The sequence below is a fragment of the Lichenostomus cassidix genome, chromosome Z (assembly GCF_008360975.1).
Source record: "Lichenostomus cassidix isolate B80296 chromosome Z, HeHo_3.0, whole genome shotgun sequence".
NCBI classification, from domain to species: Eukaryota; Metazoa; Chordata; class Aves; order Passeriformes; family Meliphagidae; genus Lichenostomus; species Lichenostomus cassidix.
Genome location: NC_139511.1, coordinates 66,939,541 through 66,966,795, shown reverse-complemented (window position 1 = coordinate 66,966,795; position 27,255 = coordinate 66,939,541). Strand labels below are relative to the sequence as shown.

General features: G+C 42.4%; 1 protein-coding gene and 1 long non-coding RNA gene across 4 annotated transcripts in view; both read right to left on the bottom strand.

The window, feature by feature from the left end:
- FAM219A (family with sequence similarity 219 member A) overlaps positions 1-27,255 on the bottom strand; it is a 93,476-nt gene that overhangs the window by 65,731 nt on the left and 490 nt on the right. The window lies entirely within an intron of this gene.
- On the bottom strand, positions 1,990-27,255 carry LOC146425163 (uncharacterized). Its single transcript, XR_014847050.1, has 2 exons — positions 27,014-27,255; positions 1,990-2,209 (listed from the first exon to the last, which is right to left on the bottom strand). It is a non-coding gene; the product is annotated as an uncharacterized LOC146425163 (long non-coding RNA).

Below are 27,255 nucleotides of genomic sequence, written 5' to 3'. Positions count from 1 at the left end.
TCTTTTTTTTTTTTTTTAATTAAAAGAGCTTTTAAAGATGTAATTTATAATTTGTTTTGGAAGCTATGACAAGGTGTTTACCATCCAAGACAGGGATTTGAAAGTTTTGACTCATTTAAGGGTCAGTGGCTCCATCTGACCATCAAAATGAAAGGGCAACTAGATTAAAGAAATGGACTTGTCAATTTGTCAATTCATTTAATAAGATTAACCCAGGTGCCTTAATGTGGTAAGGCACTGATGAAGTACAATGCAGATTTTCATCTTGGTGTCCTCTGGTTTAAATTGTAGATTTTATGAGCTGTTGCTTATGTAAGCAAACACAAAATGAAACAGCAACGCAGAACTTAGTCCCTAACAGAGAGATGACCACACATGCCGGAAAAGCAAATTTTCCACATGAAAGCAGTGAAGCCCTGACCCCTTCGCTTCCATAAGTCAATGCAGTGCTGTCCTCCATCTGCAGACAGACAGGACTTCCATGGCATCTTGAGCTCTGCCCACCAGCAGGACAGTAAGAACAGACGTTCTAGGTACTTCTGTTAGAGTGGAGAAAAGAATTGTGGGCAGCAAAAAGTAACAAAACCAGCTCTGCTTTACTTTGCTGATTTTGGAACAGTCTGAATAGCAGCTATCAGCTATTGGAAAAGATCAAAAAAGGTCAGGGAAAAAGACAATGGAAATTCTCTCTTGCTCACAACCCAAATAACAAGGCTGCAAAAATATAATACTCCTTCTGTCCAGAAAGGAAACCAACTGGAAGATCCAACTCTGTTGCCTTATTTTCTGTAGACACTGGCTAAATGGATTAAATACTAAACAGCAGGATTACTTCAGCAGGAAATCTTGACATCTTTGAATTCCAGCACAAGCCATGGCAGACAATGAAATGTCTCTCCCCAACTCTTTTAGCTTCAGCTCTGAGATATCAGATGCATGTTTCATGAGCTTTATATGAACTCAAAACTCCTTTGCTACTCCACCTCTCCGTGACTCTGTTACACAGAAAGCCTGTGTCTGAGTTTCCTTGTGCCCTTTCTTCAAAGTCACTCAGGTGTGCAGCATTGGAGAGAGAAATAGGCTTCAGAGAGAATGAACATGTTCTGCTGGCCTCAAGCACTGCAGCCACTCTCCATTTCTCACCATCATCAGCGAGCTCAGAAAATGCTGCTTCATTCTGGCTGTGCATAGTCAGTAAGAAGGACCCCAGGAGAACGAGGGTTTACAGACTACAATGACTTACATTTCATAGCTTCACCTGAACAGAATGAGATGAGCTTCCTCTGCACTGCAGTGTTACAGAGGGTAGCTCTGAAATGAAAGATAATGGGAGAAAAGCCACATCCAACAATACCCTTCCTTCCCTGTTTCAATGAAACAAGCAATTAGTGGTTAGCAAAACCACCCCTAGAGCTGCAGGCTGGTGACAGAAATAGGAGAGGTGCCCCGGGCTGTGCAGAGAGAACAGCTTGTCTCCACAGGGATAAGCACAGTGCAGTGAACTGCCTTCCCTGAGGTGGCTGAGCCAATGAAGAGCTCAGAGTGCCAGGGCTCAATCTAGAAGTGTTGTGTGAGGGAATGACCCTTTTTAGTCCACAGCATCACCCTCTCCGCCGACTGTCAGCACCTGCCCCACCCTGATTTGGCTACTGCTTTCAGAGTCTCTCCACATGCTGGAAATGTTTAGGACTTCCTTGTTACCCACCATATGAGAACATGTTTGCACCAAGCTCCCAGGGCGTGAAACACGCTGAGATCATTACCCAGCCCTGCTGTGAGAGGCAGATGGTTTGCACTGAATCTGGCTGGTAGGCTGCCAGTCACACCCATCCCTGCCCACGACAGGTGAGGAGCCCGAGGAGGGATTGCTTGTAAAGCCAGGCTGCCAACGCACCATTCTCCCATGAAATGCACACACACAAGCAAAGACAGGTGACAGATCTGTGTGCACGGGCACAGTCACTGCCCTTTGTCACAGAACATCACAGCTGCAGAGAGGAATGAATTTTTATTTTGATTTAGATTTTGAAATAAATTCACACAAGGAAAAGAAGGAATTCTGCTAATGACAACGGAGCACAGCAGGACCTGAGTGGCTGTATTCTGTTATGATGTGGTGATAGGTGACTCTTTTAAAGGGTCTCAAACACTAGTGCAGGTTTCTCCAATACTGTTCTTCTCCCAAACACATCTTCCATTCCATCAAAGTCTGTGTGAGAGAGGGAAGAGCCAGCATTATTGTAATTGAGCAATTTAATCTGTTGGTTAAATTTTTCTTTTAATTCACCTTCCACCTGAAAGAAATCACAACCTATAATTACAAAAAACAAAAAACCAAACCACAAAATAACCAACCCCAAAAAAGACACTAGAGGAACCTCAACAACCATTATACAGAGGAACATTGGGCTACTGGGGATAACACGAGATCCATCAGAGAGCTGGGAAAAAAACCCCAAAGCACAGGGTTGAAGGGATAAGCTTACACCCTCAAAAACAAGATGAAAGTTAACACATGATACTCACAAGAGCCCTTCTGAACCATTCCATACCATTCTGACTCTGACACAGCAAGTGCTGTGCTACCCAGTGGTCAAAGTTCACCCTTTGTTTGATGACACCAATCCACAGCCAGATTTTTTTCTCTAAAAATCAACCTCTTCTGATTTCCTTCTAAAATGTAACAGGCTGTTGCCTGACTAGGAAAACTAAAGAAACTTGGCTACACAAAGATTTTTTGTCTGACCTTTAACCATCTTCCCCCCAGCTCGCAGCAATACCCCTCCTAGAACACCACTGCCAGGAAGGAGAAAGCATTGCTCAGAGCTGGAGTCTATGGTCCAGTCTGTGGGCAGCTGCCACACAAACCCCAGCCTGCCTGATTTCTGCCCATTCTTCCCACAGTGGGACACTCGTTTGGATCTTTTCTACTCTGAGTTTTTCAGTGAACCCTGAAGTATGGCATCCTAATTATCTTTCAAAAAGAGCTCTAAAATTGGCTTGTATCAGCCACAAAAACGTGTGTCAAAGGGAAATGGACAGACTCAGTGTCACAAGCCTCCTGTCCTTCTACAACCAAACTGTGTCATGGAGGGAGGATCTGCACTTCAATCACCTCCATGTTTCCACATGCTGCTGAAAACATGCTGTCATTTTCCTCCGTGCTACAGAGGTGCTTCAAAGCAGAACTTACCCCACAGCTAAGTGGGGCAAGTCAGTGGCATTCTGGGCATTCACCTGCATTTCAAACAAGATGAGGGAAGTGTGTTGTAGGCATTTACCTCTAAAAATCTGAACAATACCGAACAACTAAAACATCACGGGCTTTTGTGCACATGGCTCAAAAACTGCAAGATGTTAATGAGAAGTTTCCCAGGGCCACATTTCTGCTTTCCTTCCCCACCACGAATGCATCAAGACACACCCTCTGCACTGAAGTCCTTCTCTACTCACCAAAAAGCTATTAAAATGCTTTTCATTTCTAATTAGACTCATTAGACACAGATGTGCTTCTTTCAAACCCAATCAAGCATTTATAAGGGGTCAGCCGGCATGGTATTCCAGTCCTGCACAGAAATTAAAGCATGGCTCCACATTTGGAAATCAGTTCTCAAAATACTATTGCAGAATCCACAAATCTTAATGGCCTAGATCAAACACACTCCACTTAAGTACTCAAGGAACATCCTCCTGATGAGCAGCATGCAATGTAACCCTGTGGCAGAATCCTTTCCCACAGCCAGAACGCAACTGTTGAGTGCTTTTAAAGACTCAGAGCCATATTGTGGTAAAGAGGGAATTGGCAGTGTCAGAGACTGTGTGATCTGACCTGCACCACTTCAACTACAAGCGAAGCCACATGAAGCAGGATGATGACCATCCAGGCCTGGACTGAGCTGCTCTTATAGAAAGAGCATCTTCCTACCAAGCCAGCTAGCTTGAAGAACACCACCACTGCAAGTCAGGACAACTCTTTGGTTGAAGTCTTGGGAAGCCAAAGTCATCCTTTCTAGTTTAGAATTCCAGCTCTTTATGCCCAATTATTGCCCTTCTTTGCTCTATACCCTACCCACTTCAACGTTTTTCATTCTTACAGAGAAGACCCAGGAAGGCTTCACTTCCTCAGATCAACCAGCCTTTGAATCATAGATGTGTAACTGGTAAAAATTTGCTGGCTCTGTAAGGGGCTGAGAGGCTCCTTGGAAAAAACATGCCTGCCCTATGCCCAGTTGGGACCCTTTCCCCCCAGTTTCACACAGGACCCTGTACTGTGTTATGGTGATGCTAACAGAAGGATTTTCAGGCTTCAGACTCCCCCTAAAAACCCATCCTATCTTCCCAGCACTGCAGTATGCCAGGACTGAGTAAATTTATGCCTCAAGATTAGGATCAAAGCTATTGAATGAAGACACTACAATACAATGTAGATATTACTACAACACAATGATTGTTGGTCCATGGGCAGCTAATTCTAGAAGGAAAGTTTATTCTCCTTTTCGTAGTGATTACATGAACAGACATTATTGTGTGGTGAGAGAAAACACAGCCATGTTGGAACAGTTGAGTCTTTAGCAAAAAGCTTTATGAAACATCAAGTAGTGCAAATAAACATTTATTAATGAGAACAACAGAAACTCAAGAGAACATGTTGAAATAGAAGGCTTCATAAAGTTTTACGGAACAATAGACTGGAGACCAAGCTGTGCTGTACTGATTAGAAGAGCATGAAGGCACAAAGCTTCACCAGGGTAGAATGACCTGCCACACAGAACTGGCAAGGAAAACACATCTCTGCTCCCTCCAGAACATTCTTTGCAGCACTGGTTTTCATTGCCTTGCATTGCAAGGTAAAGATAGAAGGATGTGTTTAAGTGATTTATACCCCTATTAACACCAGTGACTTAAAAATAAAATCAGCAAGCACGGAACATAAATTGAAGACATTAACTTTACATTTATGCATTAGTTTTTAACTCTGATGACTGGTCTTTCTTCATTTTTTGGACAAGGTTAACTTTGACTTTGCCACTAAATCTAGACTTACATCATAGTTACTATTTTTGCTATTGGTATCAGTCTACAAAGAAAAGTAATTAATCAATTGTTATGTTTATCCAGACTCTCGTGTCACAATACAATGAATCTGATATCCCTCCTCTCAAATTGTTACTCTGCTAGTGAAACTATGGAACAGAAACTGGAGGTATAATGCACAAATACAACTTTTAAAAAGCAATGACAAACCTTAAAAGCACTGCACTACTAACGTTATAAATGCATTTTGAAGCAAAGTGTTTCAAATTTGATCAAATTTCTGACCATGAATTAACAAGATTTCAGAATATACTGGTCTCTGCCTCAGTCCTCTTTCACAGGTTGCTTAAAAAGAAAAGCTTTCTTCCCTTTTTTCTCTCAATTCATTTTTCTATTGTGAAATTATTGTTAATAAACTGAAAATCTTTCTCATGCCCCTGAAGAGACAATTACCAAAAAAGCTGGGGTTTTGCATGTCAGACCTAGACACCAGGTATTCAGACATTGAGTTGTCCAGTTTGCTAGCAAACCATGAAGTGTGGATATCCATGTTCTATTTCAACCATAACAAGTTGAAATATATGTCTTGACTCTTTAAAACAGTTGATCACAGGTTTAAAATCGAATTCAATTAAGTTAGCCAGTGAATTTCCTGGCAAGGTCTGTGTTACCTGACAGACATCAACTGGTTAAGACTGCAGCAAAAAGCAACAGTACCATAATCCAAATTTCAAATTCAAGGATCTCCCTGTACCTCTTTCTTCTTAAAAAGCATGTGTAGTAGCCACCACATTCCTTAAGTGTGCAGCTGTGTTTCCAGAAACCTTCTCTGCATTTTGATATCCAAGTGTTTCTCCACTCAACTGTTTTCCCCACAGGAGCTCCATAAGTGGTTGCTTGAAAGAAGAAGAAAAGTTGAAAACTGTCGAGAGAACAGGCTGACAACTAATCAGACACCTCTGAAGTCTCTCTCTTTGTCTCCAGGGAACAGAAGTGTGTGTTGTTCAGACTGGTACAGCACATTACATATACCTAACCAGATGCTGCTCCTCTCCAGAAGCAGAAGTAATATTGCTTATTCAAAGAAGAGGTAAAAACAATGTGCAGCCTTGAGTGTTTACGAAAAACAACACGTTCTGCTTTTGAATTCTGTTCTGCTGACAACCAGGTGTTTAGAAATGCACTGCAGAACCAGCAAGTGTCAGAAAACTAGCGTCTTTAATGCTTTAAGTGATTAAATGAGTGACTTATTTCCCCATGAATGTATTGACAAGAATTTCTCAAAGTGTCATTTAAAACAAGGTGGCTAAAAAAGCTGGAAGTTGCTCACACTTGAAGGCATTTTTAAGGTGCAGTTGCTTTTGATTTCTAACATATTGACTTCTATACCTGTACTGGGAGATGCCAGCCTGGGCTGTGCAATGCAACTTGCAGGGACAGGAAAATCAGAGGGGTCTAGCCCCCTACTCAGAGGTAGAGGTCTCTCCCTCTGAAAATTCTGAAAAGGGAGGTAAATTTATGTTGAATTGTTTAGAAAAAGCAGCTTGTGCTGAGAAGACCACCACAGTCCAAAGTGTTATATTTAATATTCAGTGAAGACTGCATTCAATTCTACCAAATTTTGGTGGCAGGTTTGTGTCTACCAAGGTTTCAGAAACTCTTGGAAAAGATTTTACTTTTATGGGCTGTGGCCTTCTATCAGAAGCCTTGTTAAAGGTCAATGGCCTCTGGCATTTCTTTATCAGTGCTATTTATCACTGCCTAATTACAGCCTAATTGTTGTTTCCCATCCCACTGAACACCCAGCAAGCCTGGGGCTTCCTCTTCTGCGTGCGTCTGATGGATGGATGGATTGTTGATTTGCAGTTCTTCAGGATCTCTTTCTATCTCCTCTGCTTCAGCTTGCCACAGATGGTGACAGCTGGTGTCCCATCCCAGATAGTCCCAAGATCTTTGTGCTGATACTTGCTGCCACCCCTTGCCAACAATTACACCCTGTCCCACAAAAACACCCTTACAAGCCTCTGCTGGGAAACTGAAATCTTTCCTTAGCTGCTTCACCTCCAGTCTCTTGCGGACACACACAAAGCCTGGTGGCTCTCACATCAGCGACAGAAACCTGTAATTGCACACAAGCACACCTGGTTTTATCCCAGTACTTGAAGTGGGATCTGACCCCACGGCAACCTGAAGTGATGTGGGGGAATAGCAGAAGGGCTGGCAGCAAGAAGACGCTTAAGACAGGCATCTTTAGTGGTATCTTTGAAAGCAAACTAGCTGATCTGCAGAACCACCATGCAAAATACCGTGTCTTACTCAAGAAAAAATTTCAATCAAACCGACTTCCAGGTCAGGAAAACCTCAAGCCTCTGCTGAGCACAGTAGTATGAATGTCTGGAAATAAAAAGGCTTTGTCATGATTGGCCAGGAAATGACACTGCATGTTCAGTCCTTTGGGGCTACTTGTCCTGAGAAACAAAACCCTGCATTGCAGCTCTAAGCCAGCACACCAAGGCACGTCCATACTAGAATGAATTCGCACCAACCTTTTAGTTAATTTTTTTCCGCACAGCATGCTGACCCAGGAATGGTATCAGAGACTTGTATTTTAGCTCACACATTTATTATAAATGATGTTACTGTCCTGAAACAAATAGTTGTTAGAAAAAAGGTCCCATGTAGTTTCTCCTGTGAACCCAGTCCTCCAGACTCATCTGGCAAGATCTTAAATCTCTGTTTGCCCACCCATTGACCTACTTATTTTATAGGAACAGCCAAGGCATACAGGTAATTTAAAACTCTTGTCTGTTGGCTTTCATGAAGGCATTGCTAAGCTCTCCCATTGTTTCCAGTTTTCTCCAGAGCCCAACACACCATGGTTGCATAGGAGTCACAGAAATCAGAACTATCTAAAATATGTTTACTGAGTAAGATTAGTTCCAAGAAAAAACAGAACAGATACCAGAGGCCAATCCATACTGCTTGCTCATTTTCCTTACAGCTGCAGGATGCAAAAAATCCTCCTCGCAAAACACCTTCTAATTTTTTAGGAGGAAATACAGCAGCATAGCTGGAAATACTGTTGATCTGCAAAAGCTTTACAGACTGCACTCAGGAATCATTGCCTTGAACAAATAAGAAAGATGCACAACTCTATGCAATATTCTGTAGCACTTCGAATTTACTTGGAAATTTAATTACAGTTTAGTTCAGCAAGTAACTCAAGAGAAATTGTTTTCTTCCCTGTTTTTCAGCAAAGCCACTTATACCCATGTTTCCATGCAACCCCCTTACTTACCTACAAAACACATCCTTTAGGACACATAAAACTGAAGTCAAACATCAAATAATCTCCTTCCTGACTACTAAAGGCTACTCTCCACAAGTAGCATGTCCAGAAGCCGCTGGAACTTGTTAGTAAATGAAGACACAAGACCAATAAAACCTCTGCATGATCAGCACACACTCTTGCATAGCTTAGAGGCAAATCTCAAGTGGTTAAAACATTTTTAGTGCTCTGAGGGGCTCAGTACTATCTGAGTTAGTGCAGTGCAGCTGAAAGACAATTCCACTTAGCTTTAAACAAGTTACCTGAGGTATTTTCATCAAAAAAGCACAAAGCTCACTGAAGGCTAAATTACCCGACTTTTGGGACAAACCTTGCAGTCCTGGAAGGCTACACGCTGGCATGTCTGGACAGAGATGCTCAGCTTAACATTAATTCAGGCATCTCTACATTATGCTGGAGTCTTGTGCCTACAGGATGGATGCATCCTCAGATATTCCTGGAAGTGGAGAACAGCGCCATATCCCCATTAATTTTTTCATGTGGTTGCAATAGCCACCACCAGAAACCAACACAACACATCATATTCCATACTGGGCAGGAGGTTCCTTCCATGAAAGAGACTTAAGAAACATATTAAAATAAAGGGATACACAGTTCATAAGGAAAGAAATAGTTCCATGCCAGTTAGCTAAAGGGCACGGCCAAATCATTCAGTTTTAAGAGAAAAATTGTTACAGAAATAATTTTTGTCCATTGTAAAGGCATATTCATATATTTCTCGCCTATATAAAAGTTAAAGAATTTCAGAATTTTAGGTCTTGCATCACATTAGCTTGTAACATCCTGCCTGCAGGAACAAGAGGACTGGTGTTCAGGGAGAACAGAGGATGTGGAGGTCACACTTGCACAAGGCTCCTTCTAGCCCTTGTTAGCTGCTGACCACCCTGACTTCAGCAAGAACAACCAGAGGTTAGAAAGACAAAAAATCAATGCTGCAGATTACATTAGCGATCATCTCTGGAACACAAGTGTCTAACTCTTGGGAGCTGTAAGGTTCCCCACACTGTTTCATCGTCAGGACAGGATTGATTTTTCTTTGGGCTGTTTTCGTTGGAGAATTCCCACTGCTTCCAGGAGAGCCATGCGCTGCTGAGCTACAGTGGAAAGTTCACATAAACAGTTTATTAATTTAGTTTTGTTTCACTGTCACTTGCCTGATTGGTTTCTTAGGAGACAGCCAATACCTCCACAGGGAGACCTGCCAGAACCTCAGAGGCACTGCAGAAATGTGAACCCTAAATCCATGACACAGAAGGTGGACTGTTTCTGTTTGGTGATTTCTGTTTATCACTGACCATCCCAGGAAGCAAAGGAAAGACAGACTCAAACAGAAAATGACATCCACAATGGAAAGACATTTAAAAAATAATCAATCGAAAACAGACATCTAAATCCCTGATCTCGTTAGCATTGCTTCAGCGTCCTCAAAGGGCTGTCAGAACTCTCTTCATCTACGGGAAGAAACCTTGTTTGTACCAGAAAGACAATGGAAACATTAAATATAAATCTAATATTCAGTGAGTTTACAGCATGTAGGTTGCCCTTAGCAACAAAAGGACAGTATCACCAGACTCTGCTTAACTGAGACTGCAATTTTAATCAATATTAACCGAGTGCACATCCAACCAGATGTTTATTCTTGACACAGAGATGACATTTATGTACAACTCTCAGGTTCAAGAGCTATTTTTCTAACATCCAGACCTGAGAACACTTAAAGGTACAGTGGTACAGCACCACAAAATTATCCTGTTCCTAATCAACACGACATATAGAAAGTTTAAACCTTACAAAGAACAATCTAGAGGACCATGAGCCTCTTTCCTGGAAGTCTGGGCTAAAAGTTGCTTGTACTGACCAGAAAATTTTACTGATTTTGGCCCATCAGGATGCTTCTGTGACTCTTACCCACCTTCTACATATTTCAGGACAGAACGAAACCCCTTCAGCACCAGTTGTCCAGTTCGTCCCTTTTTCAATAGCTCTTTAGTAGAGACAGGTCCACAGACAGAACAGACTCAAAAAACTCGGGGAAGAAAGATTTTTGCATTGTTTTTATAACTCATCCTTTCAGCAGACCATAGTGGATGGAGCTTTGGCACAATTTTTAGCTTAAACAGAGAATCACAGAATATTCTGAGTTGGAAGGTACCTGCAGGGATCACCGAGTCCAACTCTTCACTGCTACACGTGTACCTGCTACTCCAAAACAGCAGAACAACAGCCTACAGGAGAGTTTTACCTTGCAAGCGCTGAAGTACCTGAAGTACTCCAGCTTACCCAAACTTGTCAGAGGTCTGCAGGTAGCAGAAGAACCACCACACAGGCCTCCCACCATCCGCTGGATAATTAGCCAGATGGCAAGCCTGCACCAAAGCCACCATGAGGCAGCCCATGTTCCTGTTCACTGAACCTTGTAATGCAGCTTAATTTCTCCAATCTAAATACCAAGCCTCGAAAGCTGCTGTATCTCTTGCCCATTTTCTAGATAACATTAGGTATCCAGAAGGGAGCTGTTTGCATTAAAAATAGGATGTGTCACATTAAGCCATTGGCACATTCTATAAAAGCCAGCGAAAATATTTTTAAGAAAGTGCTCTAAATGATACTGGCTGTTGTTCTTGCTACTACCTGGCCTCTATAATTCAATGGGCATTCAACACAGTAAAGGCTGCCTTGTGTTTGAGCTCTAGCAAGAAAAGTCCCAGTTCAGCACAACAAACATTGCTAAATCTATAGAAATCCTTCTCCAGGTTATGAGAAGGAGAGAAGGACTTCTGAAAGCACCTCCTCTGGCAATCAGAAAGAATCTTTGCTAGCTGCTTTACCAGCAGCTTTTAACCCAACTTTTAACCATGGGCTTGTTTTCAAAAGCTTTAGCGCAAGAGTCCCTCATTGTGCAGCATGATTCACAGCCTGACACTGGGGCTGGTTGGTGTCTGCCCTGTGATGTTTCCTGGCATGTATGACCACAGACTCATCTCTGGCTGTAACACTTAAGTCTGTGACCATACAGCTTGCTGTGGAACAAGTGACAGAAGCACACAGCAATGCTGCTACAGGGGCAAGGCGGCTAAGTTTACACATTTGTGTAAACTGAACTTAAAACACATGCTGAGGATGTTAAAAACCAGCCATTGCAGTGTACATGTGCAAACTGGTTTTCCTTAAACTGAAATGTCTGTGCACTATTACTGCCAGCCAACGCACTGTGAAACCCTTTCTGTTTCACCAGAGCAATGTCATGCAACTTTTACATGCTCTCACTGAAACTTACATTTATTAGACTGACTCTAGTATTTCACCCGCTACAAGTACTGCTGGAAGAGAAACTTCTAGTAGCCAACAAAAGCTTGTTGCAGTAGCAAAGCCAGCATTTGAGGAAAAACCAGAGTGATGCCCAGCATCTCAAGTAGGACTTGGTACTAGGTACATCGTTCTTACCAGGAGTTATTACAATAACTCAAAGCAACATATAAGAATCTCTTATATAAGAATTCTCTGCACTGGCAGGTGTAAGAATCTCAAAAATTCCATCACACCAATCTTATAATAATAAAGCAGATTTCAAGGAAGGATGTTGTTTTTCTCATAAACCTACCAGCTGAGGTTTGGAACAAAACAAAAAGGTAATGGTTTTTCATTTATTTTTCATTTCTTGACTTCAGAGGCATGAAGGAAAGAAAACCAGAGAGAAAACTTGAAAGAAAAACATCTATTCAACATCAAATCATCCTAGTTAATGCTAGAATTCTATCAACACCAGAGAGGAGAGACCTCCATTAAAAAAAAATAGTGGTAAAGGCAGGAGTTATTCAGAATAACATAAAACAATACCTAGGTTAGGAGAGCTGGTTACTCTTTTTTTTTTTTTTTTTAGCTCCTCACACAGCACAACTTAGTGATGCAAGATAGGACAGAGACCAATCTCAAAAACAGGTAAAATGCTTCCCACTTCCTTACTCAAAGGTATATAGCCCTTTGAAATGTCTTGGGTCATTGGTTGTTTGGTTTGGGTTTTTTAAGGTGTATAAAGAGACTGTTACAAATCTTCTGTGTACTGGGGGACAGGTTTATCAGGAGTCCACTGGCTTTGTGAACTGAAAAACATGCTGTGTTTCACCCAGGTGAGAAGACAGACCTGCACCCATGGCAGAGTAAAGCAATACCAAGATGTCCACTGACCTGGAGGTAACAGCTTATTAAGAGTCCTTAAGATGTTTTTCTTTCTTCCCCTCCATCACTGATGCTGAGATTTCAGGCACCAACCCTTCCATCCCAGAAGACATGTCTATTCTCAGTTTAGAGCTTTTTGATGTGCATTCACTGCTCAGCACACCTCTCTGCCATAAATAAAGTTTTTGCTGTTTTCTGATACAAATCCAATTGAGTTTCAGAGCAGGAACTCAAGTCAGGAAACATTAATTAGGCTGGAACACACACTGGACATGGCTGGTGGTTTTCCAGGTGATCTGCCAAACTGAAGGAGGGCCAGGTTTACAGAGCCTCTTATTTCACTCCAGCAAGCAGTAAAATAACTTTAAAATAAACCACAGTGGTTTATAAGCCCTTTCTCCATCCTACTTTAAAGGAATGACTAGGAGACCTGTAAATATTAACAGGTAGAAATTGGACATACTCAGGAACTGCTAAATCATAGAATTATCATAGATTCATGGAATGGCCTCGGTTGGAATGGACCTTAAAGTTTATCTGGTTTCAAGCCCCCTGCTGTGGGCAGGGACGTCTTCCACTAGACCAGGTTGCTCAGACACCCATCCAGCCTGGCCTTGAGCACTTCCAGGGATGAGACATCCAAAATTTCTATGGGCAACCTGTTCTAGTACCTTACCATCCTCATAGTAAAGAATTTCTTCCTAGTAGTTAATCTAAACCCACCCTCTTTCAGTTTGTAGCCATTTCTCTTTGTCTTGTCACCACATGCCCTTGTAAAAAGCTCCTTTCCATCACTCTTTATGCACTGGAAGGCTGCAATTAGGTCACCTCAAAGCCTTCTCTTCTCCAGGCTGAACAATCCAAATTCTCTTGGATTTGTTTATCCTCTTGGATTTGTTCTCTTGGATGTTGTCTCATACAAGGACAAGGATTGCCTGTCCTTGTATGAGAGGTGCAAGAACTCCTCTTTTTAAGTTTTTATATTTACATGGTATGTTTATTTTTTAAGTTTCTTCAAGAAAAAAGTAAGTAGTTTTAAAATAATTTCAGAAGACATACATCTGGTCCTTCCAGCCTTTAAAAAGTGTCTAGCCTGAACTGTTGACACCATTTAGGAGAGGGTTAATCTGAATCCTAACCATATATAGTTTTTACCCCATCAAGGCCACGTCTGTTAGGTGCCCCTTGCCCTCTGAAGGGGGCTGTGCATACCATCACCCATCAAGTGACCACAGTGACCCTTTCTTGAGACAGGAACCTTCCTGAAAACTAACCAAGTAGATCTGGTTCAGTGTTGTGTGTGCACACCATCCAAGCACTGCCTGCACCATCTGATGCACAGTGAGACTTCAGTTCAGTGTTTGCTTACAATAGACTTTGGCTGTGGGCAAACACTTGAGGCATTAACTGGAGGTCATGCTAACAAATACAGCAAAACTTATTTGGAAACTCAGGGAAGGATGACAATAGCTTTTGAAAATCTGACCCAGCAATACAAAATGGCAACTGACACAACTATTGGTAGAAGGATTGAGTAAAGAATGGTATTTCCACATGTGTTACAATATTTTGAAGGTTAAGAGGATTCTGGTGACAGTGATAGATCCATAAGGAAATTCCCTACTCACTGCAATACAGGATGGGCAGCATTACAACATGCCTGGGAAACTACCCTGTCTTTGAAGAACAGGCATAGATCCACCTAAAAACTAACTTAGATACATGGTGTTTGTTAATACAAAAGAAAAGGCTGAATGAGGACTACTGAAATTACCAAAATACTCACTTGGAAGTGACCACCATTAAATTTCATATGATTTACCAGTTAAGCTGGACCTTTTGTTTTTATCATCAATGGCAATCAGCAGAATTAAATCCCATGCCCCAGTAATGCCCCAGGAAGAGCACTTCTATTTTTGCATAATAAAACGGATGAACTGACTTCAGCCTTTAAAAATTAAAGGATTTGTCATGTTTATCAATTAAGACCACAGCCTGAAGTACAGCTTCAGACTATTAAGAGAAAGTTCTTCAGCCTCGCTAAACCAAAAGAACAAGTCTGCAATATCAAGGGGATAAAAACTCAGCAAGGGTCTAATACACTTCAGAATATCAAGCCTGGCGCAGCATTTAGCAGACCTGCTTTATCCACACCTCCTGGCTCTCTGTGTGTCAGCACGAACATGTTATCACTGTTGCAACTGACTGCTGGCAATTCCCTGTGATGTTAATGAGTTCTGAATTTATGCAAAGTCTCCCAGTTGGTGCTTCCGCAATATCTACCAACTGTGACACCAATGCAGGATACCTGTGCTAAAAGCATCTAGCTTTCTCCCAGTTATTAATTAATATAGCAAGCCAGACTTCAGTGGCCATTTGAAAATCTTTCAAAAACACAAAAACGACTGGCCTAGAAAAAAATATTTAACACCTTAAGACCCTGTTTTGCGCTCCTACATATCTATTGAAAAAACTTCCTTATATGTTCCTATAATCTGATGAAGCTTTCACAGAAACCAGAAATAAAATGTTTGATCCTCAAAGCAATTAGGATTTGTAAAAAGCTGCCAGGACCTTGTGCAATCAAGTAAATCTGCAAAGACAGAGTAACGTCACAGCTTTTTCATGGAATTATCCATGGGCATTCAGAATCACAGCCACTGTCAAATATCCATGGCTTAATAAGAAGGAAGAAATGAAGTGAGCAAGCATCAAACACACACCTCTTATGCCAGTAAAAGCACCTTGTGCCTCTCCAAACAGATCCTAGCACATTAGCCACCAAGCTTCCTGAAAACAAGCACTGCAATGCACATAGTACTAAATATTGATTCAAGGGTTAATTATTTGGAGAAGCAAGGAGAAACTTTGGGACTACTAACACCATTACCATGGAATACTGGTTATCAGATTGGAGTTAAAGAGAGAGATGGTGTCTTGGCACATACTTTCTCCATCATTTATGCAGACCCAACAACCAGGATCTGAGTCTCTGAAAAGAGCTGAAGCGTGCACCTAATTCACCTATGTGTTAAATTGTGCACAGCTACAGTCAAAAATCCAAGCAGCAAGCACTGCTCCTCTACAAGTCAGTACAGAAGCACCTCTAGATCTTGTAAGTGCTACCAGTCAACCTCATGGGACAAACTTCTCCTGCTGGGTTGGACTGTATGTGAAGAAATTTTCTCCCAAAATTCAAGGATTAATCTTGGAAAATTCAGTGTTGCAAAACAGAACCTTAGAGTTAATAAAAGCTCATATCTGACATTTCCCATTGCGGCACAGGGGAACTTCTTTTCTGCAGAAAGCATGAATTATAAATTCTGTGTAGCTACATAATCCAAATAAAACATTCTCCCATAACCAGATAATCTCTTTATAATAATTCTTACAAGCACAGCATGGATCATCTCAGCTATTTTCACAATCACTTTGCCCTAATTTTTGCAAGAAGTACATGAAATTATTTTCACAGAACTGCTTTTGTGATATGCTTGCTAAAATACATCCACCAAAGGGTTTGACTGCTGGAAATTACGAAAACAAGGGGCAGTATGACATTGTATTCCATTGGAACAGCAGAGGAATGGGTAATGCTTTGCAGAATTCTAGACTGTATCTTCAGGTATGGCATTAGCGTCCTGAAGTGGCAATTCCTGCCACTTAAATCTCAGTACAGATGTCATAACATCTTTTCAAGAAGAGCTGGACTTGCTCTAACTCCTTAACAATACCCATTTCCCCTTAATAGCAGGGATCAAAACTGGAAGCTGATCTGACTTTTGACACACACATTAACAGAAATGGAATCAGAAGCCAGCAGTTTCTCCGTGGCTTATCAACTGCCAAGAACCCAACGTGAAGTGCAGCTTTTACACGCTCCAGTGGGCTAGGTGACCTCCATCCTCAGAGCCTGTGAACATGCTGTTCTTGTTACTATTCTCAGAACTGCGATTCCCATTTCTTCCCCCTTATATAAAGGGAAATTAAGATTAGAGATCTAGACAGACCCACAGGCCCAGAAGAGATTGGTAAGGGTAGAGAGGAATGGTTATATCTTTCCCTGGACTACAACATAATTTTGCTGCAAGATCCTTTGAAGTTTAAGCTTAGAAAGAATTTTAAGCTTAGGAAAAAAAAGCTTTTCCTGCTGTTTCCATACTACATGGATCCCTTGAAAGCCCTGTTACACACTTCCATTCCCATCCTATTCACATATCCCTCCAGTTTTCCTCAAGGGACATCACGTTTGGCTTTCTCTTGCTCCATGCACATTCCACAGACAGATGCCATGAGAAAAAACAAGGTTCAGGTATTATGCATTGCCTTGTGCTTTCAAAATAAATCCACATTTGCTACCATTAGGGCTCAATGCCACAACTCGAAAGACATCACACCATTTTGATGACGCAGGCTGTACTTATGCTAATCTATTTTGCCTCTGGAACAAAGCTGTCCCACAGAAGCATTAGTGGTAGTGCTGCTGCAGAGGGGAGGCTGTGCCATCAGAGTTGGTCTCTGTACTGACATGGGAGCACTGCACATTTCTTTGCACACTTCAGACCCCTACTCCAAACTACTGAAGTCTGGAAGGTTGAACTTTCACTAGTTTTGTTACATCAGTGTGATTGTCCCTTTCCATGCATTGACTGACAAAGCACTGACTGGACAATGTGTATGTGATGTTCAGCTGGAGAGTCTGCTCTGGCCATCACAGTGTATTTTTCATTTGCATCACATGCATGTTGTTGGGGAAAAAAATCATGCTTTCATACAAAGAAGTATATTGTTTTTAGAAGCATCAGTCACAAGATTCTGCCAGGCAAAAGCTTTGTAATGCTGTCTCCGGTCAGGAACATTCCTGTTTGGTTTTTTGTTTCAATTAACAACATGTGCCCCATGAAATGCACACCTCTTTCCCTCTCTCTCCCATATCTCACGTCAGTCTGCTCAAACAGCTCCCTGGATGTTTGGGTTCTGCAAACTTCAGAAATTTTAAAATTTGTCTTTCATTATACATGAAGCTCCTTGAAACAATTGACAAAAAAACAAGTTTCAGATAAGAAATTAAGCCCAACAACTGAGTCACTACCAATGAGGATAAGCCCCATGAGTATTAAAATAGTAAGTACTCTCTCTACTGTGTTAAACACTACATGTAAAAGCCTTTTTAATCAGAGATTTCTCACCAAGCATCCCCAAGTGCTTTCCTGTAGGTCAACTCTTAACCTGTACTGAATATTCCTCTCTAGGCACAGCGCTCTACACTTACCTTTGCTGAACTTCATTATTTGATTTGAATCCCCTTACCTTCTCTTCTCTAACAGATACTAGAACTTCATGCTTCAACAACTTCCAAGGAGTTGATTTCCTAGAACTAGCTGGTGCAAAACATGGGAAGTCCCATCTGCTTCCCTTGTCCCATCACTAGTCTGCTGTAAGGCTGGTACATCAGGCAAAGACTGAAAACGGGAATAGTTCATTGTCAGGGAACATGACTTAAGCAATACTAATAAAAGAGCTTACGCAAGTGTAAATTAATCTCTTCTGAATTTACAAATGTGTGTCTAACCAACAGGTCCTTTTAAATGCTGCAATACTCTGCCAATGGGCTCTTCTGCAGGGACTGCAATACTTTCTCTCTTTGATGGAAAAAGCCACAGTTTCCTAAGTGTGAGAACACCATTGCATAGGTGAACACAGAAACTCAAAAAGTGTCAAATTACCTTAGTTAATTATGCAGAAAAGTCAAATGATGAACTGAAGAAGACACAAATATGACTGCATTTAAAGCAGCTAAAGATACTTGGTCCACCAGGTAAAAAAGATCTTTGACTGGCCAACTGTTTGAAAGAAAGGAGCATGAGAGGCACCACCAAAGCAGGCAATCTCGTCCCAGCTCAAAAGCTCTTCCAACGCCTGTGGCAACTTGCTGAAAAAACAGAAACCACCATGCCCCAAATTCACTGGGGGATAGGGAAGGAAACAATAATTAGACCAGCATAAGCAACTCTGACATTGATGCAAGCACTAAGATTGGTTTTCACCTAGGGCCACATATAAACAAAAACAAGAAACAAGAAATAACCTAGGTAAACAGTTTGCTTGTATATGGGTGTACTTTATCACTAATGTACATTGCCATGCAATCAGTAAAACACACAAGAGAGAAATGATTATTAGAATATCGCTGCTCTGCATGGCCCAGGAAAAGAAACTGTCTACAGGATTTATTAGGCTGAATGCTGCAGAACCCAAAAGATCAGCTGCTCATATGAATGGGAGCTGGCTCAGGAAGGACACTGAAAAGAAACTAAGAAAAAGGAGTGTCAGACAAGCATGAGGCAAGACACCATACCATGTCCAAAGAACAATCCATGTCTGATGTTCCTGGATGCTGAATGAAACAGCAGCTCCTCAGAAAAGCTCTAACACAGACTATTCTGGAAGCATGCAGAGGAAAGAGCTGAGGTAGGTTTGTGCTACCTCCTTCAGCACCACACACAGAGTCTAAACAATGTGCTCTGGTAGGCAGACGGTGCTGGGTTACCAGAGTCTCTTGGTGACCAGTTATTTGATAGCCAACGACTTTGTTCTACTGTTCTATGCAGTAGAAATCACCAAGCTCAGAAACCATTTTGTATGTTCTAGCAACATAACTGGTTCACAGCAGAGGTTGCATCTCCATTGCCAGTAGAGCTGGAATACCTTTTTAAGAAGGAACAAATAGTGCTCTCCCTCTTCCCTCCTGTATAGGAAATAAGGTCTTACCCATTTTTAGAGAGTCAGTGCTCTTCTCATCAAAAGCAATGTGTGCTACCTTCAGCTTTACTAAAAATAAACTTTCCTCCGTTCATAACTAAGATGACTCTGCAACTGACCTAGTGGAAGCAGCTGGGATGCAGCCAGTATAGTCTGTACGTATTTAGGAGAGCATTTCTTCGTAGAGAAGTTTACTGAACTGGTAACTGAACCTTGCTATCCTGTGAATTGGTGATGGATGTGTACAAAAGTCAAGCAGATTCACCAGCAAATACTCTTCAAAATAGAGCAAATTTCCACCTACAATATCATTCACTCCAACTCAGTATCCTCAGAGAATAAACCAAAGAAGCAAATGCTTGCTTCCTATTGCTTACTACAAAATGGACACCAATCCATTGCACAAGATGACACTTTAAAATTCAAAGAATAATGGTCAGAGAGACTACAAAGGCTTTGAGCTGAACTGATGAATTTACTAGTTGCAAGTGGCTGCATCACTACAATGTCAATCTTACAGTGACAAATACAGAATAACCTTGGAGGAACCTTATACTCAAAATGGCACAAGACTTCACTGAAGATGTATGGCCATGTACAGGTGTGAGGGGAAAGTGTAGACACATTTCTACAGACTGTCTGTTGAATGTTACAAATAACTGATCTATGAAAGACAACTACTCCAGCCAAGGTCTTAAAATGTCTTCAAAAAACAGGCACACCATCGTCACTGACAGACACCCAGTCCTGCCACTAGCCAACTCCACTTTTAATCCCCTTCCCCACACAGATCAAACTGGTGATGGGGTCTCCTCCTCTATCCTTATCAAGTTCAGGCTTCAATTTCACCACAACTAGGATGCACCTCCAGAGAGGTTACAGCCTTGTTGGTAAGCTGAGGGCTCTCCTGGAATGAAGACTTGCAGAACTGAAGGCATGTCTGGCTCTCCTCTCTCATCCTGGAATTTTACTCATCTTGTCTCTTTACAGACCTGCCGCTACCTATTGGCAGAGAGAGGATATGGCTACATGAGTAGTAGAAATTGCTGTCTGAGTAGACATTAACATCATGTTACAGATGCACAAGCTCTTGGGAATTATGGTAGAATCCCAAGAGAGGACTGTGCAGATTTAATTGCTCATAGAGTTCACTGCCCTCTTTTAAATACCTTTCTTCACTCAGGAAGAGATTCCCAAATATGACTGACAGAGCAACAACAGTCAGAGCTTGTATAAAGAAGCAGAGAAGCAGCAGCAATGTTCCTGCAGAGACAGTGCCAGCCAGAACATGCTCCCATATCCTGTAGCTGGTCATCCTCCAGATACAGCAGCACATCCCTTACCATCTCCATTTGGGACCCTATGCTGGATCACTGCTGGAGTTTTAGCCTGGCCTGGAGTGGCAATAAAAATGTTCCTGTACCTCTGCGCCACAGCCCTGACATTGGACAGGGAGGGGACAGAATCCCAATTAACTTAAGTATTCAGGGAGGCAATATTTAGGCTAGTGCTATAGATGACATGATAGAACATGAAAAAAGCTGTGTAACTAAAAGCAGTATTATCTGAAATAAGTCTATTTCAGAACCCATAGTACTGCAACATTACAAGTCTCATGTACTATAGGCATTTACAAAATGCGTAGCCATGTAACCCCTGGGCTACCTTACAATGAATATATATAAGGATGACATTTTCATTTTAGAAGCTTTTCCTTTTAGAAAGATGAGGTTTTTGTGTACCTGCACTATAGACCTAATGTTGCATTAACATACTATTTCTAAGCCCTATAGGTACAGCCTTTGTTTTCGCTTTAGTTACTTTTCATTTTCTGTTCTTAGGTTTTTCCTCATTTTAGGGATGCATCAGAAAAACCAAAGAGATCTTAGTGTGCAGCACAGCTTTCTTAAGATGAGATAGGCAGCACTTTGCAAAAATAAAGAATGCAGATTTTATAAGCATGCTGAGCACTCATACTCTCTGCTGACTAAAATTACAGTTTGTTTTTTAAAAACTAAGTATCCAGTAGATAATCTATTTTTCATTCTCTTCTAATGTTAAAAAAAAAAAACCTATATAGAAATGCATCTTCTGTACCTTCAAAGTTTCTGAAAATTCTACACCTCCAGGATTGGTGCAGATTTGGCATTTCAGCTAAAGAGCCAGCAGTATCACTGCAGGATTTGGCTGAACAAAATTCTTAGTTTGGCTGTCATCATCATAACTAGAGCTACCAGCCTGAGGCCCCTGCTGGCAAGGAACCAGGCCAGGCACAATGCTTCAGATTGAGATACAGGAACCACCAGCCCAATTTCTCTGGAAAGAGCTCCCATTTTTCATGTGGGCTGAAATCTGGGAAACTGAAATACTGTGTTCCTGCTGTTTTCAGAAAGTAAGCCAAAGTCTCAGAAGTTTGTGTCAAAGCTCCACTGAAGCTGCTGCATTTTGACAGATGCATTTTCTTAGGAAAAGTTGTAGTGGTGCCATGGAAGCAAAAGTACTTTTACTCTACTTTCATGTTTGTGCTAAGAACAGAAACTGCCTGCGTTGGTCTACGGGAGCAATGTGTGATCCAACACTGTCACCTGTCACTTTGCCATCACATGCCAGCCAGGGCTTGGTGTATGCTAGAGACACGGGCTTGGGAGGGTTCCACGTACCAGCAGACGCAAAATACAACCCCACTGCACTGTGCTCAGTACATTTCATTTTAATGGCAAGAGTTTAGGTAACAACCCAAACCACAGATTTAAAAATCGCTGTGAGAGTAGAGTGAGGCTCCAGTGCTGAAGAAAAGATAGGTCTACATACAACTACAGGGTCAGCCATTCTTTTTTTCAAAGGGAACTTTACTTCTTTTTCCTCGGCAGCATCCTCGCTTTTCAAGTATCCCTTCATCTCTCTGTCCCATTAATATCTACAACTGTAATGAGAATTTTCTGCCAGGAAACCTTCCCAGCAAAAACCTGGGAGAAATAAAATCATCACAACAAATGCACCACCACCATCAGACTGGGAAAAATTGTCTAGTTGGAAGTCAAAACATCAAATACCAACTCCATCAGCCAAGATAGCTATCTACCAAGTATAAATGTCCCAGAAATAATGAATTTCAGGCCTCATCACACTCCTGCAATCCCTGAATTATCTTTATCTGAAAATAACCCACTACCCAGCAGCAGAGGAAGAGAGCCTTTCTGTGAGTGCAGAAGGAACACGACAAGTTGAGCTGGAGATGAACAGAATCTAAGCAGAACAGAGCTCCTGCAGTTGAGCTTGCATCATGTCAATAAGGATGACATGACACTAGGCATTAGGAGCAAACAAATCACCCTGTAAATTAATTTTTATTAATTTTAAAAGGCAGACATTTTTAGGATAGAAGCCAAAAGCAACTAATATAAAATAATAGAGATGTGGATCAGAACAAATCATCCATTTTCATGGAGGGGCACCACATGAATGTCACCAAGTGCCAGTTACCAGCCTGTCTTCTCTTCCACAATGAATATTTACAGAATTGTACCACAATATCAAAATATGCAGAGTAATGTGTCTCTCAAAGATGTGAAACACTGGTTATCCAATGCTTATCCAAACAGGCTGGATAGAGGAGGAAATGACTGCCCACCTTACTAATTTCACATCAATGCATCCAATGTGAAGCGTAGGAGGGCACATATGACAGACCTGGCCAACATGCAACCTGCAGGCCAAATGCTTCTCAGCTCTGCAACACAATCCCTATGTGACTTATTATCAGCAGAGAGAAACTTGCCTCAACCAGATGTCCTGGTAGGCTTTGTCTAACTTGTACTAGTTGGGTGGTGCCCTTAGCCTTGCAGTGGGAAGCCAGCACAGACCTAAGTGGGACAATGCTGTCAAAGAGACAGTGTTCCATAACCAGACACACTTGAGCTTTAAAGAACTTAGTTTTGTAAAAAGCCATGTCAGGTTCTCCGTCCCTGCTCTGTAAATAAAGCACTGGTCGTTGTCAGGATGTACAGTCACTAAACAACAGACATTAATGCACTGTCACCCCTGACAGACAGCTGATCAATAAATAGTGGAAGTGTCAGCAATAAATAGAGGAAGTTCCAGCAGGTCTGGAAGCTGAGGGGTTCAAAAAGGTTGCAGAGTGCTTTCTAAGAAAGACACAGCTAGTATATGCTGAAGAGAAACCAAACTTTTAATTTTGAAGATGGGCAGACCAGCAGGCCTGTCAGATGGTTTCCAGGCAGATCAGCAGCAGTTGTCCTGGAGTTCAGTATAAAGACATCAAAAGCTAAGATGACACTTTATTTGTGCAGATGAACAGACATTCAAAAAGCATGCATGCTGGTCAACAACACAAAGTAAAGGGTTTTGAGCAAAGCTTAGCTTCACAAACCTCATTTCAGGACCTGTCACACACTGTCCAGCACTCCAAGGGAACAGTATTTTGCTGGGACACCCTGTTCCAGTTGGAACAGGGTGAAAATTTATTTCATCTACTGTATACTCTACAAATCAAGCAAGGGACAGTCTCCGCTTTCAGCAAGGAATAATGCTTAGAAACATTTTTTAATATATCTTCAGTGGCAAGTCACAATGACTCTTAGGTCCCACCTGAAAAACAAACTTTCACTTCAGCTTTTTGAATGTAGAAAGGAGCAACAGTCACATCTCTCCTTGAGACCATTGCAATTGAAAGGTTTTAAACTGGGAAGAAAGCAGTAAGTCCTGGGATGACACTGTTATTCTGTACTTTTGTGCTGATTTTAACAGGGATGAAAGTTCATTTTCTTCACAGTAGCTACCATGGGGCTGTGTTTTGGATTGGTGCTGAAAACGGTGTTGATGACACAGGGACGTTTTGGTTATTGTTGAACAGCACTTGCACAGAGTCAAGGCCTTTTCTGCTTCTCATTGTGCCCCACCAGCCAGGTGCCTGGGTATGCACAAGAGGTTGGGAGGGGACACAGATGGGACAGCTGACCTCAACTGACCACAGGGATATTCCATTTCATATGCTCAGCATATAAAGCTGGGGGTAGAAGAAGGACAAGGGGTGATGTTGGGAGTGCTGGCATTTGTCTTCCCAAGTAGCCATCAGGCATGATGGAGCTCTTCCTGTTTTTCTGGGGATGGCGACACACCTGCCTGCACATGGGAAATTGTGGATGAATTCCTTGTTTTGCTTTGCTTGTATGTATGGCTTTAGCTTTACTTATTAAACTGTCTTCATCTCAACCCACAAGTTTTCTCACTTTTACTTGTCTGATTCTCTCCCCCATCCTGACGTGGGAGGGAAGTGAGCAAGTGGCTGTGAGTGATTTAGTTGTTAACTGGGTTTAAACCACAACCTTTAAAGTACAGAATGGGAGGGAGAGTGACAGACAAATGGTAATTGTAATGGCACAAAGAAATAGTATTGGCCAGAACTGTGGTACCCAAGTAAATTAATATGAAAAACCCTAGACTTGCAAGGATTCTTGTGAGTATCCGGTGTCTACTTGCAAACTACAGACCAGGAGCTACAAAGCAGAGGAAACCATGAGAAATGCTGTACTAGACTTGTTACATCAGACTTCTGAGACCACCATCAGCATTTCCATGCCTGTGGAAAAATCCTATACAACCAGTCACAGCAACAGCTCCCCAAAACAACAAGGTTTCACTATGAGCTCTGGTAGTTAGAAAAGAACCAAAACCCTGAAGCACAGATTCAGAGTATTCTTTAAATGCATGTGTTAAATCCCTCCATGAACATTTCCTAATTCTTGGATGTTGGAGTAAACCTGTTTCCTAAGCTTGCTACTGCTGCTACACAATCCACCATCTTATCCCGAGACAACAGAGCTGGACCAGAGAAGCTCTTTGGATTCTGCCTGGTTCATGTCCATGCAAACATGCATGTATCTGCAAATTCCACTCTTCCACCATTATTATGGAGTTTCTAGAAAATACTCAGGAGTACTGTTTTGTCTGGCAACAGCTTTTTCGAACTTGCTACTTTCACTACTATGCCTAAAATAAAGGAATAAAGACAAACATTCTTGTCACATTTGTTGTGTCTTCTTGATAAAAACACCAACAATAAGTAGGACATACAACAAGCCCACATCAGCTTGTATGGACGGTTTTCTGCTCCACCACGAAGGCTGGAAGCCAGAGAAAAAACCAACACAAAACCCACAAAACCAACCCAAGCTAAGCATATTTTCAGAATCTGTCAACACTCCCACTACAGAAGAAATGTTTTTCTTGCCACTGAGGAATAATTTGACTCTGTAGACCTTGTAGAGCTTTTCTGTTCACAAGACATTTATTGTGTTCTCAACTTCTTACAAACACTAGTGGCAACAAGGAACCGAGGATTTGTTTAAATCAACTCTGAATAACATATTGGTTTGATAATGGTTTGATATATTAGCAATCTCAGAAGCGCTTCAGTGCTGGCATAAAGCTGTCAATAACCTACCCTCACCTGCTGCCAAAAATAACTGTGCAGGTATTTCATTAAAGTTCTTTTCACCTCCCCAAAGGTTTCATATGCCTGTCTCACACAATCAGATGCCGAGATGGGAATTGCTTACTCCAGGTGCCAAAGGGAATCAACACCTTGAGCGAGTGAGCCCGTTACCCAGCTTTCACTCTAATGCCAAGAAGAACTGTATTTCAACATGTTCCAGGATACAAATAACACACCTTCAGGCAGAGACTGAGAAACACAGTAACACGGGGAAGGGAACATCCAAGAGAACCTCATCCAGATAGAAAACATAAATGGGCAAACACATTCAAGAGTTCTGTGTCAGGCAGATGGGGCACAACACATACATGAGCCTGCGGCATCAAAGCAATGCAGCTACACGCTCATAAGAAGTCTTGCACTACTTGATGATGGTCTAGCATCTCCCATGGCTGCCAGCCAGCTGGCTTTCCTTTGTAACTCATTTTAGAAGCTATCAAAAGCCCAGGACCACTCTAACTGCCCACTTACACATCTGCAAAGTCCTGTGAGCCTGCAGACTTCCTTCTCTGAAAAGATTCCCCAGGGTCCCATGTAGTAGTGTAACCATTATGTCAGGCTCTTCAGAGCTCATTAGTTGAGTATAATTGCATCTATGAAGTGAAAAAACATCCTGATACTAAAAACACATACAGCGGCACGGCATCAAACCCTCACAGGTTTCTTTCCTCATACAAAGAATTTTCTGTGAGCAAAGCTAATTTGACAGAGACGTTTCTTTGCAGAAGAAACATCTGGACTTTACACAAGATGAGCGTCTCCTCACTGCAGTAAGTGTAGAGTGCAATGGGTACAAAACCATCCTCGGAGAAGGTCCTGCAGCTTCACACCGTAGGTAACTTCACAGCCACCGCGTGAAGCTCTGCTGTCCCCGGGGAGCATCGCTCCCCGCAGCTTCCAGCCCGGGCTGGGCACAAACACCGCCCGATTCCGCCTCAGACCTCACCCATCTCGTAAAAGTCAATCTAAAGCCCACGGGTCCTCAGCGTCTCTAGCTCCTCCGACCGGACTCCCCGGTCCCTCCGCCGCTCCCCAGCTGTCCCCGGGCCGTTCCAGTGCCCGGCGGCGGGAGAACACCCCGCGATGCTCCGGCAGCAGCGACGTGCCCACCGCGGCAGGAGCGGAGCCGCCCGCCCGCCCCCGCCCGCTCCTGCTGCCGACGGCGCTGGGGGACACACCGGCGGAGGAGGAGGACGACGACGAGGAGAAGAGGACGAGGGGGGGCAGGATAAGAGCATGGCCCGGGATGACACAGCAGCGGCCCCGGGCCCGCCAGGGATGGCGGCGGCAGCAGCGCCCAGGACATCCCGTTATATAACGGCGACACCGCCGCACCCGCAGCGCCAAAACCCGGGGCCGTGTGCGCGACCCCCTCGGCACCGGGGTCATTTCAACCCGGGCACAGCGCGGCCCCGCCCGC